This window comes from Podarcis pityusensis, assembly GCF_964106645.2.
Source record: "Podarcis pityusensis genome assembly, chromosome: 5".
NCBI lineage: Eukaryota > Metazoa > Chordata > Lepidosauria > Squamata > Lacertidae > Podarcis > Podarcis pityusensis.
In genome coordinates this window covers 29,917,821-29,937,510 of record NC_138032.1, presented here as the reverse complement: position 1 = coordinate 29,937,510, position 19,690 = coordinate 29,917,821, and the positions used below count along the sequence as shown (strand labels likewise).

The 19,690-nt window shown below is 42.2% G+C and overlaps 1 long non-coding RNA gene across 1 annotated transcript; it reads left to right on the top strand.

Moving 5' to 3' along the window:
- Positions 1-11,186: 11,186 nt before the first annotated feature.
- Positions 11,187-13,798, top strand: LOC308476718. Its single transcript, XR_013986070.1, has 2 exons — positions 11,187-11,856; positions 13,176-13,798. It is a non-coding gene; the product is annotated as an uncharacterized lncRNA (long non-coding RNA).
- The last annotated feature ends 5,892 nt before the right edge of the window (positions 13,799-19,690 follow it).

Here is a 19,690-nt window from a genome sequence, read left to right as displayed (position 1 = left end):
GCTTGTCTCCTCAGCAGCGGCCGCCTCCTCCTCCGCCTCGCCCAGCTCCCGCCCTTCCTCGAAAGACCACGCCGCGAGGAGGCCTCGCCTCCCGGCCTGAGGCGCCACCTCCTTCCCTCCAGTCCAGAAGCGCCTCTCCGCCCTCGTCGAGAGTGTCCAAGGCGCTCAAAAGGGGGGAAAAGGGAGCGCTGAGGAGAACGATGGGACTCGATGTGTAAACACGGGTTCGGAGCGAGTCAAGCAGAACCTGGGTCCCGCCAGAACCCGCTTAGAAGTGTTGGTTGTTTGTTTGTTTGTTATGGCGTGTTGTTGTTTTTTGCATCACCAGCCTCATCATTAGAGTTTTATAACTAGGTTTGTTTTAGAAACTTGAGTTCCTTTCACAGTCGCTCATTAGTAAAGGGGATAAAAGTGAAGGGGCAAAAAGAACAAAGCAACTCATTTCTGTTATTACAATGGCATTTCATCACAAGTTTAAGTTTTCTAGCCCCCCTGTCTCTCAAGTGACGCCTGCAAGAAAATGTTGCAGCATGGAGTGTTTGCTGAGAAAGCCAAGCTGCCAAATTCTGGGATATGCTATTGTCCCTTCCCCAGTTTTCTGCTTTCCAGCAGCTCAGACAACACTCTGTGTCCAATTGGTGCTGAGGGGGAATCCTTCCTAAAGATCTATCGAACTTTGGAGAACCTTTGAGCCTTCTTTCTGCCTAAGTTGGATACTTCCTTTTTGAAGCCTAGATGGTGCCATTTTGGCTAAATAGGAATTCCCACTGGCCAAATACGTTCACTATTAGTATACAGTCATACTTCATGTTACGTTTTTTCAGGTTGCGTCCCGCGGCTACCTGGAAGTACCGGAAAGGGTTACGTCCGGGCTTCGCCGCTCGCGCATACGCAGTAGTGCTAAATCACACTTCGTGCATGCACACAAGCACCAAATCACGCCATGCACCTACGCAGATATGGTGCTTCAGGTTGCGGGCTTTTCACATTGCGAACGGGACTCCGGAACGGATCCCATTCGCAACCAGAGGCACCACTGTATAGGGCAGGGGTGAGGAATATCTGTCAGCAAGACAGCTGCATTGCTTTCTGAACAGCTTTTCAAGGGCCAAATGTGGGGGGGGGGGGTTGGAGGGGTGTTGCAGAAGCAAAAGCAACAGATGTGTAACTTTTACCTTTTCATGGTATGCTAATTACTACACACTCACAAACATGGGCATAGCCAAGTGGGGCCGGGGGGGCATCTGCCTCCGCCAAATCAAGTAAATCAATAAAAATACTTAACTAACTGAGATTCTGCCCTCCCTAACATGAAGCCTGCGCCCCAGCATAAATCCTGGCTACACCCATGCTCACAAACCCCTCTATCCTCCATCTAGACAGTGCACTCCGAGGAAGCCCTACTGAGACTCGTCAACCATTTTGCCCAAGCCTGCAGGGAATTTGGCCCACATCAGCCTGACAAAAAACAACATCCTGGATCAGGATGTCGGCAGCCCTCCACGCATCAGCTTTGGTGACCCCATGCTTGAGGTGGTAGATGATTTTGTCTATCTGAGTTCCACCAAAACCAGCAACCAGTGCATATTTATCTATGCACTGTACTTATATGCACTCCTTTCTGCCAATTCCCCATGATTTATAATCCAAAATGTAAAGCAAGCATAAAACATAAAACAGTAGAATTCAGTCAGTTGTGGCCTCTTCAGGAGCTTAGGCTCCTATCTTGCTTTCTTCTCAGGATGCAAAATTATGTGAGATACATTATACTGAAAGACAGTGACTGGTGTGAAGTAATTCAACAAGCATCATAACAGCAATATTTGAACCCAGATCATAGGATAAGTAGACAAGTTTGGTCAGTGAGTAGTTAAAAGTCGTTATTTCAAAGTGGAACAAAGTAAGCAGTGGGATTTCCTCAAGCTCCCTAGGGGCTGATGCCAGCTAGTCAGTAAAGTATAATCAGATAGCCAAAGTTTGGATTAGGCTGTAGAGCTGATATGGGGTTTAACACTGGCTTATTTTTGTCAGGTTTGTGCATTGCGTGCCAGAAATATTTTTCCTGTTATTACCACATGTATCCTTGGCAACACAAACAAATGAACACCTTTCACACTTGATGGAAAGCAACATTTTACAGTTTGAATGATCTTAAAGTGACAAATGGGATTTTGCAGAAATACGTATATGCTCTTTCCTTTTCTTACTATAGTCATAGGCTTTCTGTAGGAAACAATCAAGAGGGGTGTTTTTGCTTTTAACTCTACCGCCTCCACAAAAAAACACACTTAAGATGCTCATATGCCTACTCTCTTGTACCAAGCATTCAAGTTCACACCTTTTCAGTCTTTCTAGAATGTGGCTATAACCATGGGTACTGCCATAAGAGAAATCTAATTAGTGGTTTATTCACCAAGTCCTGATTCTTCTTCAAATACAGATTCAGTAAAGCAAGCTCTGGAGACTTCATGATATGATGGTGAGTAATTTTACTTATCACATTAAACACTAGTTTCCCAAAATTTGCCACCTTCGGTCATGTCCACCAGAAGTGTGTATAGGTACCCCTGTCTCCACACATTTGCCAGCACAAGGCAATTTCTCACATATGCTGTAGTCCCCCTGCTGGACCCGTAACCTGTTGCTGAAGTAATTTATATAGTATGACTTTGGAGAGGGGTTAGTCTGTAGACCTGAGTCCTGCAAGGGTTAAAATCTAATTGAGGATCCCATTGTAGAAGTGGTCCAACCCACTTCAATGTAGATCTTTATTCATAACCTCCAGTCACATTCTCAGCATTTTCCCCACCTGCCATTTTTCTCTAACTAAAGGGTTCTCAACCTTTTTAGACCAGTGGGCACATTTCAGGTTTTGAAAGAGTGTACACTGGAGGCACAAAATAGCTGCTATGGGGCAGGGTGGAGCTTAACACAAAAAATGGCTGCCATGGGAAGCATGCGGTAACACAAAACAAGAGAGAGTGCTGCCCCTGACAACTTTATAGTTAGCATAGGAAGTCAGTTATGTCCTGCTGGTCCTGCTTGGGGAAATCACACCTTACTGATTACACACACACACACACACACACACACACACACACACTTGCTGTTGCTGCCTAATGGCAACAGGGTTGCTATGTACTGAGTTGAATAGGATCCAAAAGGCAGCAGTCTGACTGGTCCTAGAACAATAGGGTCCAGAATGCAGCAGTCTGATTGGTCGTAGAACAACAGGGTCCAGAATACAGCAGTCTGATTGGTCCTAGAACAATGCAGCAGTATGATTGGGCTGCAGGAGCCACCCAATCCAGCTCCAGGTGGAAGTGAATCCGCAACCTGATTGGCCTACAGGAGAATCCCAGAATTAGCCAATCACGTGCGGCCCATTGTGTAAATAATGTATATAAAGCAGATATTTGGGGGGAACTTTCATTCCTCACTACTATGAGCTGAATAAAGAGCATGAAATCCACACTCGACTCCAAGTATATTTCAAGGGTGCACCATTCCTAAGTACCAAATAAAATGTGTGAAGTGGCCACACCACACTCATTCCACAGAAATCTCATAGAAGGTGCCTGTACATGTTGCCCCATAATTTACATTCTAGAAGGGCTAGAGACTTGCTTTAAAAAGAAGCGAAAGTTCAGACTCTGGGGCACCTACCCAGATGCACCAGTAGAAGCTTTCATGCGTACCATAGCACAAACAAGTGCCAGGTTGGCAGCTCCTGCTCTAACTCCTTTCACCTTAACTACTGGGGCACACTTCTTAAACGCAGACTTAAAAATAATGGAATACAACAGGTAGAGCCTAGGAGGATCAGATTGCCTGTTGCCATGTAGTCTTATGAGTTCAATTTCACTTAGCAAGAAGCAACCATCTATAGCCCTATTAAGCAATCACAGTTTCCCAGGTGAATGAGCATTTGAGCAGGATTGCATGTGTATCCTTTATAAGTTAATGATTACAAATTAAAGGAAAATACATTGGATCACTGCTTTTGTTCATTGTGCTGAGTAAAATGATTTCAGGAGAGTTTTGCCTGTGTAAAGGTGATATCTTATAGGCTGGGATTATAAATGCAAAGGCCAGCACAGTTCAGTTCACTTGCATAGAGTTCCCCATCTGTCACAAGATTGTACTCAATTAAATTCTGTTCTCTTTATTCAGGATTTACCGTATTTTCTTCATATTGTACTGAAAGTAATGGGCCTTGTTTACATATAGTAATATGCTAACAAATGTGATTGAAAAACTGAAACATAGCAGTTATTTACAAAAAATAATTTCAGTGGGTTTTCCCTGAGTAAAAGTTAGCTTCATGAGTTCAGCTTACCGGTTTGGTGCAGAATCCCCAAGAATGAGATGGAGAATTTTGTACTGGACAAAAAAAATAAAATTGGTCAAAGAGCATATGAGCTTTCAAGGCCTGCATTTCCAGTCACCAACAGAATTTTAGTAGACATTTTCAAGAGATAATTTAATACCCAGCAAGTTGTAAATAACTTCCTGCATGAAATTGCATTTTATTGAGTATAAATATGGATTGGATAGTAATTTACTGTGACGTACCAGAGAAATGTAGAGCTGATTCTTTTGTACTGGAAGTAGAGTCAATCAAACCCAATTGTACAGGAACAACTGAAAAATGAAAAACCACAGGGAGATTTGTCCTGATGTAGGAGTTGGGAACATGTTGAAAGAATTGTTTCAGAATGTTTAGTTACCTGCTGTTAGACAATGACTAATTGGCAGTGTGAAACTCTGCTGATTCTTTTGAGATGACATTATTATTTATCAGCTTACTTTGAGTGAAGCAATATTGCAACATTTAAGCCAGTAAATTGGTTGTATGTTCTTAATTGTGCGTTCACCTATAAGGGTTAGGAAGATAGTTGAGCCTGACACCTTTGCATGCACAGCATACCACTTAACTATCAAGGAGTCAGGAATTGGCATGGATAGCCAACCACCGATGCTCATGTCCTTCCAGGGGCTCTACTGCAGGAGCACCAAATTGACTTTAATGATACATTTGCACTAGGCCAACCTTTCCACTGGTTCGCCCTCCCCCTTTCTTTCCCGGGAAGTACTGTAGCAGAGACTAAGCTGTTGGTAGTTCAGGTGAGTATTCTGACCCATCGCACCATCTGACCATGAACTATTGATAACATAAAGGTAAAGGGACCCCTGACCATTAGGTCCAGTTGCGGACGACTCTCTCTCGCTTTATTGGCCGAGGGAGCCGGTGTACAGCTTCCGGGTCATGAGGCCAGCATGACTAAGCTGCTTCTGGTGAACCAGAGCAGTGCACGGAAACGCCGTTTACTTTCCTGCCAGAACAGTACCTATTTATCTACTTGCACTTTTTGTGCTTTCGAACCGCTAGGTTGTCAGGAGCTGGGACCCAGCAACGGGAGCTTAGCCTGTTGCGGGGATTCGAACCGCTGACCTTCTGATCGGCAAGCCCTAGGCTCTGTGTTTTAACCCACAGCACCACCTGTGTCCTATGATAACATACTTAATTGTATTATAATAACCACTCCACTTTTTAGATGCCTCTGTACTGAACCATTCTGTATGTTGATAGCATGATCAAAACTAGTTAAAGGTAGGAATGGTGAGAACCAAATTAAGGTAGGAGGACTCCTGGATGGTTAAGTCCAGTCAAAGGCAACTATGGGGTGCGGTGCTCGAACTTGCCGAGGGAGCTGGCATTTGTCCACAGACAGCATTCTGGGTCATGTGGCCAGCATGACTAAACTGCTACTGGCACACGGAGGACTGTGACAAGTGCCAGAGCACACGGAAACACTGTTTACCTTCCTGTCACAGTGGTACCTATTTATCTACTTGCACTGGTATGCTTTCGAATGCTAGGTTGGCAGAAGCTGAGACAGAGCAGTGGAAGCTCACCCCATCGTGTGGATTTGAGCCGCCAACCTTCTGATATGGAACATCCCTTAATAGATTCTCCCATGTTGTTGCTTTTAAAGTGTATCTAGAAGCCACAAGGGCTCCCTGGTTCCAACCAGGTACATTATGCTGCAGATGTGGGGGATTTAAGCCTTTCCCCAGCACTAGTTTCTCAGTTAAAATCTCACACACATAAACACACATCCCGTTTGACTCTCCATTTAACCTGCATCAGTTGATCTTGGGAACAGCCCTGGTACCACAAACAGATAAGATACTTTGCTCAAAGAAAATTAGAAGGCCGCTATTCCAAATCTCACCATTTCCACTGCAGAGACTGGAACAATGAACCATTCTTCTCAAAACAGGAATACAAAAGTAACAAAAGGAAAAGACAAAAAAGGAAGCAAAAGAAAAGAAAACAAGGGTTTGGAAGTACATGCGTTAAAATTAACAGCAGCCTTGGAAAACAGGAGCCATCAAGAAAACAACTGTGTTTTTATTCTTTCCAACAAGAACTGCAAATGTGTAACATCTTTTTCTTGCTTTCCCTTTTTTCTCTTCTTCAAAATTATTTTCTTAAATATTGAGCCAGCATTAGAATGATTCACTGGACGGAGGAAAAACAAGATAAAGGATCAATGTTACTAAATGTTGGAAGCTTAGGTGCACAAAGAGAAACAATACTATCCTGGGAAATGATGGAATCCCTGATATTTTTACAATGATGTACAGAAACTCAGGAGTTATGGCACATGCTGAGCAAAAAGCAATGAGATTTTTTATCTGAGTTGCATTGGAATATTAATAGTTTTGGAGAAAAGCAAGGCCTTTAAAGAATTGTGATGGTAACAATCATTTAGCTTAAGCAAGCAGAAATAAGAACATAATCAACATCAAAAAAATTAGGCATTGGTTTAAGAATATAAAAATTAAGTGATGATGAACCTCAGCTATATATGACTTCCCCACAAATGATGGATGTTTCTGAGCTTGAAAAGGAAAAAGAAAAGGTTTATGATTTGGAAATTCAGGGCAGCATCCAATGCTCTTGTTCTATTAGATTTATGCTTTTGCAATGGAAATTCTCACCCTTCCCCAAATCTGCTATGGAGGGCTGGGAAAAAACTCCTAACAGATTTAGCAGGTCCACGGGTTATAGGGAGGAGAAGTTCCATTGCACAGGTATAAATCCCTTCATTAACTAATTCACTTACTTAATTCACTACCAGACATCTGAAGGCAGCCCTGTTTAGGGAAGCTTTTAATGTTTGATGTATTACGGTATTTTAATATTTTGTTGGAAGCCGCCCAGAGTGTCTGGGGAAGCCCAGCCAGATGGGCGGGGTGTAAATAAATTTATTATTATTATTATTATTATTATTATTATTATTATTATTACTGCTTCATTGGATTCAACCCTCAGAATGCAATAACTAACAAAATAAATAACTGATAAATAATTGTCAAAGGGGGTATTAATGAGGCAATGAAGCAGAATATATAGCCTCTGTTGCCCAAACACCAACCTCATCTACTGTCCAGAATGGATTTGGTATACCCTGTTCATGCAGACGAGGCTCTGACAACCAAAGCACAGTGGGAGAACTGTTTCAACTAGGTCTAAGGAAATGTCATCCCATAGTAAAAGCTAGTGCCCTTTTATCCTTAAAGCTACATTTAACTTTCTCCATTAACTCAGAACACCACACCATTAAGTGCCTTGTCTAACCTCTTTTTTTTCTAAATGGGTCTGTTAAAATTCAGTGCTAGTTTTTTATGATGTGGATGACATCAACAATACTCTGGCCTTGTATCTCCTGGGAGCTATGATGGTACGCAAAGCTAGGAGAAAAGGGCAGACTGACCAACCAGAGGAGGAAGAAAGATGTGGCGGTGGTGAAGGTTGCAGGGGACCATCACTGCAGACTGAATAAGTGGAATTTGTTGTTGTTTAGTCCTTTAGTCGTGTCCGACTCTTCGTGACCCCATGGACCAGAGCACGCCAGGCACTCCTGTCTTCCACTGCCTCCCGCAGTTTGGTCAAACTCATGCTGGTAGCTTCGAGAACACTATCCAACCATCTCATCCTCTGTCGTCCCCTTCTCCTTGTGCCCTCCATCTTTCCCAATATCAGGGTCTTTTCCATGGAGTCTTCTCTTCTCATGAGGTGGCCAAAGTATTGGAGCCTCAGCTTCAGGATCTGTCCTTCCAGGGAGCACTCACGGCTGATTTCCTTAAGAATGGATAGGTTTGATCTTCTTGCAGTCCATGGGACTCTCAAGAGTCTCCTCAAGAAACCATAAAAACTCTGCATAAAACGTTTGTGGACAGTGGGTGGTTTTTATTTCTTTCCCAAATTTGCTTGCTCTCTTCTATATAAAATCAAGACCAAAGAAGGTCCCTCCCCCCCGAAGTGGTAAGACAGACATAATAATAATTTCCCATAGTTAGGGATGAACAGATCAGTCTGTTTCTGGTTCATGTCGATTTTGCATGTGACTAAAAGTCCCAATTCATTTCTGCATTAATCTGTACTACAAAAATATATCTAAATACTATTTTATTACATAATTTATCGTATTTCTAAACTTATAAGAACTCACTCCGTGGCCAACTGAGCACTGTTTAGAGAGCACAACTGTACCTACCATGTGACAATAAAGGCAGCAAAGGAATCCTACCTTACTGCTTCTATTACATTCTCAAGTGATCATCCAGCAGAGCTTTTCTAGCTTATCTGGGACCTGATACAAGTTACAAGAAAGGAGATTCTGACCAATCATCAGGAATAACTTTATAACAGTAAGAGCTGTATGACAGTGGAACCGACTCCCTCGGGAGGTTGTGGACTCTCCTTCACTGGAAATTTTTAAGCAGAGGTTGGATGGCCATATGTCATGGATGCTTTAGCTGAGATTCCTGCATTGCAAGGGGTTGACCCACCCAACTCTGCAATTCTATGTTTCTACGTATGACACTTGGGATTTTTTATCAACTATTTTTATTGACATGTAAGTCAATAAAAATTATTGACGGCCTCGGTCAATATACCTGAAGGAGCGTCTCCACCTCCATCGTTCTGCCCAGACACTGAGGTCCAGCGCCGAGGGCCTTCTGGTGGTTCCCTCGCTGCGAGAAGCCAAGCCACAGGGAATCAGGCAGAGGGTCTTCTTGGTAGTGGCACCCGCCCTGTGGAATGCCCTCCCACCAGATGTCAAAGAGAAAAATAACTACCAAACTTTTAGAAGACATCTGAAGGCAGCCTTGTTTAGGGAAGCTTTTAATGTTTAATAGGTTATTGTATTTTAGTGTTTTGTTGGAAGCCGCCCAGAGTTGCTGGGGAAACCCAGCCAGATGGGCGGGGTATAAATAATAAATTATTATTATTATTATTATTATTATTATTATTATTATTATTAGTTGGGTTTCCCCCCTATATTGTACACCACCTTATATCTTTTATGAAAGTGTAGTTTATAAACATTTAAAGAAAGAAAGAAAGAAAGAAAGAAAGAAAGAAAGAAAGAATAACTAATAGTAGATTACCTTGCTAAGTTTTTGTGTAATTTGAGGCAGCTTGACAATTATGACAACATCCCGTCTGTTGCGATGGTAGATAGATGGTTGATGAATAGATAGATAGATAGATAGATAGATAGACAGATAGATTTCCCCCAAAGTAAACTACAGGGATATATTTTTTTCCTAGAGGAGCATGCAAGGCATATAAATGACATCCCAAAGTGCAGCATCTGGAAGAAGCCAGGTATATTATTCATTCTGTAGGCAGCACAGTTCAAACATCACAGAAGGGTGCACAAAATGTTTGGCCAGCCTCCAAGTGATTGCAATTAAGCCCCCACTTCCTGTCCCCCTCTCCGAGCATTGCTCTAATTATACATTCCAAATGGCAATCTGCAGGTGATGTGTGAAGCAACCCAAACGACACATTAGAGTCATTATATTTTTATTCTTACACAAGGAACACTGTCCCGGAGCATCAAGAGGATGCTGTCGTTGGCTATCTGCCTGTTATTTGAGCAGCTGCAGAAATGCATCCTGAATGGCAATTAAGTCACATGGAGCATCACTCTCCTTTTTGTGAGTCGCTCCACCAGCCAGCAGCAAAATGCGAGCTCTTAGCATTTCTCAAAGTCAATATATGTCCACAGGATACGATTATCATGTTAAAAGTGAATACAGCCCATGTTACTAGAAATTCCAATATTTTGAGGTCAAGCATCATTCTGCAAGGCATGCAGGAGGCAAACTGGGGATTGGTCTGTAACAGTTTCTAGCAGAAAACCCAGAGATTTTCAGCATTTGTCATTCACATGTCAGCAGAGCAACCACATTACCCAGAAACAACAGGAATCTAATCAGTTTTGTGATGTCTCTTTTGGGCAACCGATTCCTCAGTCACTTTTATTTAATCTGTTCTGAAGACAAGGCTTTCATATTCTCCCCAGCACGTAAGCTCCCAGTTGTTCCATAGACACACGATTTCTCAGGTGTGGAATGGCAGGTTGGAAATAGTTTTAAGGCCCATTCCAATTTGGCTCTTGCCTCAGTGTGTTTTAATAACTTCTGCAGAGAAATGATGACAAATGAGTGAATGCGAAGGAACCACCTTGCCCCGCTCTACAAGCAGTATGGGAGTGTCTGTGCCCCAAGGTAATGTATAAACCAACCCTGCATTTTTTTTTACAAAAAAGTTACAGTTTTATGGGAGGGAGGGCCTTAAACCCTAGAAATTAATAAATGGTAGGATTTTAATTATTTGGAGTATAGAAGGGAAGACAAGCCGGGTGGTTGAGACAAACAGGAAAGGGGAACTGGAATGACATATACTCGTCGAGAGTGGATTTCATGCTCTTTATTCAGCTCATAGTGGTCAGGAGGAATAGAAGTTTCCCCAGAATGTCTGCTTTATATACATTATTTACACAATGGGCCCCACATGATTGGCTAATTCCAGGATTCTCCTGTAGGCCAATCACGTTGCGGATTCATTTCCACCTGGAGCTGGATTGGGTGGCTCCTGTGAACCAATCAGACTGTTGCATTCTGGATCCTATTGTTCTAGGACCAATCAGACTATTGCATTCTGAATCCTATTGTTCTAGGACCAATCAGACTGCTGCATTCTGAATCCTATTGTTCTAGGACCAATCAGACTGCTGCATTCTGAAGCCTATTGTTCTAGGACCAGACTGCTGCATTCTGAAGCCTATTCAACTCAGTACATAACATGGAACAATAGGTGTCAGAGGATCAAAAGCTGGGAGCATAAGAGAAGGTGAAGGAGCCATGTGAAGAGGCACAGCATATGTTTTCCTCACTCTGAATTCATTGCAGGGCTCCTATGATCCCTACAGCTTCTTCTCAAAGCCCCCATTCTTAGACAGTAGATCCAATCTCATCAAGGGCGTTGGCATGCGACATCAGGACGTTGTGCGACATCACGTTGGGCCCCCTCAATTGTCCGGAGAAGCTGGTGCCTCTGAATCTCACAATGAGCAGAAGGGAGCTTCTTCAGGGTGGTGTCTTCTGCAGGGAACAGCTTTCTAACTGTGGCACTGATGGCCAGAAGGTCCACCCTCTCTCCTCACATCAATATCACCATGAGTGTGGATGGACTTAGATCAGCTATCCTTATTGCCTTTCTTCATTTTGTCCCTCAAAAGCATCCCTGTGTGCTTTTCAAGAACTGCTGCATACATGCAAAAGTCATCAAACAGCAAGTGGCAGAGAGCTAGAGCAGGGCAATGAAGATAGCACTCTGTCTACGTTAAAATTTTGCTGACATCCCAGTGTTCATCTGCCAGCAAGCATTTGATGCCTTTAATGACATAAAAGGAGCTGTGCTGGATCATACCAAATATGTATTCTACTGCAGCATCTGATCCTACAGTGGCTGTTCAGCTGCCCAAGGTAAGCCCTGAAGCAGGATATGAGCACAACAGCTCCCAGCACAACGTTTTTATTAATTTTCCAATAAAAAAAATCCAATTAACATATCAAATCATAATCCAATAAAAATAAAAAAATAAAATAAAAAATACCAAATTGTCATCCAAATTATAATTATTAATATTTCAGGGCTTCCCATGGTCTGGATGTTGAAGCATATCTCCAAATCTCAGTCCTGCCGTCTTTTTCTTTTTAATTACTGATTTTCTTCAGATAACCAAAACATGCATTCATCAAGCAAACAAGGCACACATAACAAAACTTGACTGTAAGCTTAGTTCCGGCGCTGCTTGTAAATGCACAGAAAGAAGGTAAAACTAAAACAATCGTGGAGAAGATGTAGAAATAGTGATATGGAATGCCAACAAAGTTAATGTATAAATTTTAAGCTGAAGGCCAAAAATGTTTGGGTATGATACCAGTCTGTAATGGATGATGGAGATCTGGAGAAAGAACTGCTCCCTGTTACTGCAAAACATATTCGACAAATGAAAACCATATAACCAAGAATGGTATTTTAGATTAAACCCCCTCTAAGTTGTCAGCTACACTCTGTAACTTCTTCTGCAATCAGTAACTGCCACAACTTATTCCCTTTAGAGTACAATGGGAATGATATCTCCAGTGCTGGGCCATTTGTAGCCTAGCTGCTGTTACTAGGTGGATGATTAGATCCGTATATAACACATTGTGCATGGTTTCTGGAAAGAGTGATAGCAATGTCAAACCTGGGTCTGGAAGAATAATTTATTGCACTATTGGAAGACATAGTTTGAAAAAGCCTTTCCTCAAAAAAACATAGAATCACACAATCATAGAATTGTGGAGTTGGAAGGGACTCCAAGGCTAGCCCAGCCCCTTGCAAAGCAGGAATCTCAACTAGCCCCTGCTTTAAAACCTCAAATGAAGGAAAGCCCACAACCTCCTGAGGGATTCCATTTTCACTGTCAAACAGCTCTTACTGTTAGAAAGTTATTCCTGATCTTTAGTCGGAATCTCCTTTCTTGTAACTTAAAGCCATTGGTTCAAGTCTTAACCTCCAGAGCAGGAGAAAACAAGCTCGCTTGTACAACTGGGCACTGCCACCATGTAGTGTAATATCACCCTCATCCCTTGCATCCTCTCTGACAAGTAGCTGGTAAATTCTCATTAAAGCTTTACTCACCACCTTTCGTCTGTCAGTGTACCTCCTTCCTCACTCCCATGTCATGACTGTTAAGTTGTGGGTGAACATATCAGACGACACAGCGATTCTTCAGACAGCTCTTGTTTATTCACAGGCCCAGAACAGAACTGGACTGAAGGGTTCAGCCAACCTGCTTATATAGAGCTCAACTACAAAGCAACAATAACAACTTTCTGTAACTATCCAATCACTGAACGTCACTTTCAGTTCCTTATTTGCATATGTGGACCTGAGTGAAAACTATCTACAGTATCCCCCTGCTGGCCCAGGGTGAGAACTTCAGTACATAACAATGACCGCTGGTGTTGTGCAACCTGCCTTCTTGTTTGCTTCCTCACCCTGACTTCATGTCCTGTTACCTGCCATGTAGGCCTTTTTTCCACCTTGCCTGGCAGACGGGGCCCTGACTGACTCCAGCTACAGAAGCTGAGGCTGTTGAAGAGGCCAGAGACCATCTTGGCAATCTCTTAATGCAGATTCAGGTCATTGAGCCTGAGCTTCCACAGCTATCTCCTGCCATGAACCACCATTGGCAGAATTGGCTGCAACAACATCAGCAGATACGTTCTGTGCTGAATATAATATTTTATTCTCTTGCTCATTGTGCTGTTTTGAATGTGCATTTTATGTTTGACTTCCTTTAGCAATATTTTCTTCTGAAATCTTTAAGATGATTTTTTTGGTTAACTTTGCTCATTAAATATGCATTTTGTGGTTGCCCTCCTTTGAAATGTCTTATTTTGAAAACTTTTTAAGATAATATTTTTGCTTCTTGTTAATTACGCTGCTTTGAATGTATACTTATTATTTGATTTTTTTTCTGTATTGTTTTATTTTGGATGGTTTCATTTGGTGTTTTAATGTTTGTTGTAACCGCTTTGAGATTTTTTTCCCTCAAAAATAATAATATTATTAGAAATAATAATAATAATAATAATAATAATAGCATGACACTACAAATCCTCCAATCCGAGCTGCATGAAGACAGCCTTACATTTTTATGTATATACGAACACACTGTTCTTAAAACTTGAGAGATTTTTATTGGAAGCAATGTTCTAGTAAAATAAGATTTGCTGTAATTTCACTGCGGTTGTCAAAATGTGTCTGTATAATATATTTTTCTGCATTCTTTTATGAATAATTCCCTTAAAAAGAATCAGTCTCTTTCAAATTAAAAACACAGCATGCAGCAGACATATAGTATATAGAGAGAAACATTGTTCCTCTATCTTGGACCTTATTATATTACAGTGAAATGTTCTGAAAGGAAACATTTCAAGAATAGGGCTTAATATCTTTCTCCTTATTACAGTCTCAGAGAACAGGAAATCGTTTTTTTTTTCTTTGCTTCCAGCAAACCAAAGATATATTTTAAACTCTGTGAAAACTACGATATTTTCTGAAACTTATCACAATTATCCAGCATAGACGCAGCAGGCTTCCATTTTCCTCCTATAAGGTCTGTTCTCATTTGGTGAAGAAAAAATGACTTGCATGAACTTGCTGAATTTTACATGACCCAAGAGTCAGCTTTTGTTCAAAATACACAGCTAATGAACAGAGTTACTTGTCCAGTTTATATTGCATAATGCTTCTTCCACTTAAAATGTCTCAAAGATAGCTATGGCCTAGAACACTCCTCCCCAGTGAGGTCCACCTGGCGCCTTCACTGAGATCTTCTTGAGGTCAGGTAAACGCTTACCTTTCACCCCAGGTGTTTGATGGACTAGATTTTTTTGCTGTTAGTATGCTGACAAAGCTTCCTGCAGCTGGTGTGTGTGTGTGTTGTATCTTTTTATGAATTCCATGTGTTTTGTATGAATGTGTTGATATAATAATGCACTTATGTTTCCATTTTTAAATATGTTGTACATTGCTTGGAGATCTCTCTGTAACAAGTGACTCTGGCATAATACAGGTAACTCACAACTTACACACATTTAACTTGTGCACATTCAGCCTTACGCACTTGGCTATTAAAAATATATATATATTAAGAAGGTGGTGGCCATATGGGGGGGGGGGGAGAACTTTGACAATCTCACCCACTATTGCACCCAGTGTGTTGAGACAATGCGCCATTTTGGCTTTATGCACTATCCCTGGAACGTAACCCTTGGGTAAATTGAAAGTTGCCTGTAATAATATTAATAATATTAATAAAAATAATACTAGCCCCACTTCCTGCCATCTACCTGTGATTTTTCTCTGATTACATTAAAAGGTTTTAGTAGCCCATAGTCCCTGTCTAGGTTTGATCATCTTCCTATATACTAGCATTCTCAAGACTTTTGAAAGAATAGCCACTGCAGCCCCATTTGGGGATTTTACTAATAGTTAACATGTGAGAAAGGTACGCGGGTGGCGCTGTGGGTTAAACCACAGAGCCTAGGACTTGCCGATCAGAAGGTCAGCAGTTCGAATCCCCGTGATGGGGTGAGCTCCCGTAGCTCGGTCCCTGCTCCTGCCAACCTAGCAGTTTGAAAACACGTCAAAGTGGAGGTAGATAAATAGGTACCACTCCAGCGGGAAGGTAAACGGCGTTTCCGTGCGCTGCTCTGGTTCGCCAGAAGCGGCTTAGTCATGCTGGCCACATGACCCAGAAGCTGTACGCCAGCTCCCTCGGCCAATAAAGCGAGATGAACGCCGCAACTCCAGAGTCGGTCACGACTGGACCTAATGGTCAGGGGTCCCTTTACCTTTACCTTTAACGTGTGAGAAGGCAGTGGGACAACATCGAACAGCCCCTCCCCATTCCCATCTAGCTCAGTAATATCTGCACTGACTGGCAGTTGCTCCCCAAGGCTTCAGAAAGGAAATGTTTCCTAATTCTACCTGGAGATGCTGGGGTTTGAACCAGGAACCTTTTGCATACAATGCAGCTGTTCTGCTCCTGAGCTTCAGACCTTCATTTAAAAACACCTTAGCATTCAATGACTTGTTTATTTTGCATTGTTTCAATCTGAATAATTCCTTGTCAACTGCTAGCATTCAATTGGATAACCAATGAATCAGGCATTTGTTTGTTTCTTCCCGATCCCCATTCAGTTCCCCAAACTGCCTCCTTGCCTTGCCTTTGATACAACCTTTGTGATTTCAAAATTTCCCTAAAAGGCCATCAAAGACAATTGATACCAATTTCGTGGTAAATGCACCATGTAGTCCATTTATGATCTTCTGTTGCACATGAACAAAGTGGTGCTTGTTTAACTTTGTAGGTGAGAAAGATTCTGGATATCAGAACAACAATGTTGGTAAATATAGCTGAAATTAGAGGAAACAGTGGAGAGGAAGTTCACCCAGTCTTCCCCCAACCTGGTGTGGCTAGCACTGTTGGCAGTTGCCATCCAAAACAGCTGGAAGCAACCATGTTGGGGAAGGATGTGTCAGACAATTGCCAACAGGCAAAATCTCCCTTCTGGTGTGAAGCCAAATCTCTATGCACATCTTGAGCATTGGGGTGCCTAGCAACACCCAGTTATTATTGTGGGTTTGTTATCAGTTTGAAGCAATTCTGTTTTGAGGAAGAAATACTGGCTAATGTTCCATAATGGTCAATGATCTCCCTGCAATAGCAGTTAGTGGTTGAACTTGCACAACAATCGCCTGCAATGTCAGAGCCATTTTGAAGGAACAAACTGATGGAAATGCCTCTGGGTTTATGGGAGGTAACAACAGAAGTGGACTTTTTTCAGTGCTGCTTCCAGTCTGCAAAGGAAGAAAACCAAGGGGAAATGTGCCTGAAGGCTGCGTTGCAAGGGACTACAATGGTATGTATATATGTACAGTGGTACCTCGGGTTACAGACGCTTCAGGTTACAGATGCTTCAGGTTACAGACTCCGCTAACCCAGGAATAGTACCTTGGGTTAAGAACTTTGCTTCATGATGAGAACAGAAATCCTGCGGTGGCAGCAGCGGGAGGCCCTATTAGCTAAAGTGGTACCTCAGGTAAAGAACAGTTTCAGGTTAAGAACGGATCTCCAGAACGAATTAAGTTCTTAACCCAGGGTACCACTGTACAGTGGTACCTCGAGTTACATATGCTTCAAGTTACATACGCTTCAGGTTACAGACTCCGCTAACCCAGAAATAGTACCTCGGGTTAAGAACTTTGCTTCAGGATGAGAACAGAAATTGTGGTCCAGCGGTGCAGCAGCAGCAGGAGGCCCCATTAGCTAAAGTGGTGCTTCAGGTTAAGAACAGTTTCAGGTTAAGAACGGATCTCCAAAACGAATTAAGTTCTTAACCTGAGGTACCACTGTATTCATTTCATGCATTTCTAACCTGCACTTCACCATAAGATCTCAGGGCAGGGTGCAGTACAAATTACAATTCCCAAAACATGCAGGACACTAAATCAAGCCCAAAAGATTTTTTAAATACAGTATAAATTACAACCGTAAAAACCGCAGAATGGGCAGCTTACTTCCACATAAAAATGCTATTATTCTGCAAATGCCTGAGCAAGCAACTTTGTCTTTTCCTGGCACCCAAATGAAAACGTGACTCATGACATTGCAAAACGTGATGGGGCAAGGAATGTCATACTACTCATACCAGGTTCCCAAGATGCATTTCAGTGACATGTATGCATTTTTAAAAATCCAGTGATGTTGCAAATGATCACAAAAGAGGCATTTTGTCAGAGTTTATAATGCTGGATTTGTAATCTTTGTTGCGCAAATCATAAAAGTATCAGGGTGTCCATCACTAAAGTTAGAAATTTAAATCTTGCATTCATAAATCCATTCTACTCCAATTTTGCATTAAACTGAGCTTTTTTTAAGTCCAGAGAAAATAGGCATTACATCCCAATATATACATTTCTAAACACGTTTTATCCTAAAAATATTCATTTTGGACTTTTAATGAGCTAAAAAATGTATTGCAAAATTTAGGGAAGTGCAAAATTTATGACAGATATGATCCAATTTGTGTATTAGTCCAGGGGGTGTGAACTGGCTCATTTCGTGTAAAAATGCAGACCAAATGAAAATTTCCTTCCCCCCTACTCATCATTAAACAGGAATAATTTCTCCATTCTCAGTCAGGGCTGAGTAGAACAGGAACTGAAAAACATTACAGGTAACAATGGATTTTCAAAAAGCAAATGAAAGCACACTTGGGTGTTCCACTTTGGATATTTTCCAAAATAACTACAGATGACTTAAATCTATTCTGTCAATAAAAGATAAAAGTGAAATAACTTGTTGAAAGCATCCAGCAGGAAAATAACTCTTCTACCTATCCTTTAAAAACTACTGTAACAATTGTATTTTTCATCCAATTTCTCCTCAGGCACTTAGGCAATCACTCAAACACACCAAGGAGAGTCTCAAAACATTTCTTGGCTATGCTCTACAGTTAGCTTAAGTGTTGCTGTTGTTGTTAAATGCTGGCATCCATCTGTCTTGGGAGACAATGAAGGAGTGCGTCTTTGGGGGTCAAGTAAAACCTCTGGAGAGTTGTGGTGCTTGCTGCGGATGTAGAGACCGATACAGGACAGAAATGCTTCATTGCAGCTGGGGCACATGAAGGTGTCTGGTTGTGCTGCTACAAGTGCACAATGGTGTTTCTTCTCTCTGCACTCCTGCTAGCGATCATTTCTCCTCTGATCACTGCTGTGGATGCATAACCTGACTGTCTGTCTCCAGGCACTATGGTCATCTGCAGGGCATTCCCACAAGGGGGCCAACTTGAATAAAATATGGAGCGGCAGATAAGCCCTGCACCGCATAATCAATCACATGAATCATTTGAATGGCAATGCCCATTAATTGGGGTGGGGGGATGGGCTGGCCACCTCAAATATTTTACTGGGGGAGCAAAGCCACCTCGGCTCCTAGGAGTTGGCTCCTATAGATTCCCAGGACGGAGAAACTTGGCGGTTGAGGTCAAGGCAGCAGCAGTTCCTCTGCCGCTGCCATTGCTGCAGCATCAACGTCCCCCTTCTCCGCTTCTGGGTGATGCTGCCGTGGCCGGCACTGAGCGACAGAAGGCCATGCTGACAAAATGGAAATGTACCCCCGAACAGAGTACATTCGTATACCAAAAGAATACGCAACCCAGAACACTTATTTCCGGGTTTGACGTGTTTGTAATCCAAAATGTTCATTAACAAGGCTGTTCGTAACCTGAGCTACCACTGTATGTTAATTACTGGAGTCCAACAATGGGGGGGGGGCAGTGGAGGGGTTGAGCTCTTTGTTGGGGGGGGGCCTTGATGCCGAAGATTAGACCTTTTGCCCATGAAACATGCACTCTACCAATGACCTTTCCCCCAAGTTTGTAGTTTTGCATTTTTCCATCTGCCTCGCTGAGGTCGGGAATTAGTTTCTTAGGCTTAGCTTCCTGCTCTATTAAAAATCTTCCAGCCCCCCGTGCCTTGGTTTTGCACTTCGTCATGGCAGTTAAGATGTTAGCCTCTGAGGAAATCCAGGTTCAGTCGAGGCTGTTGCTTGCTTCCAGCTCACTTTGAGCAGCAATGGCAAATCTAAGCAGCAAAATGAATATACAAGAGACCTAATTATTCTGGGGTGGTGGTGGGGAGAGAGACTTTGAAATTACCTCCTCTCGCAGGGTTCTTTGATGACAAGATTGGGAA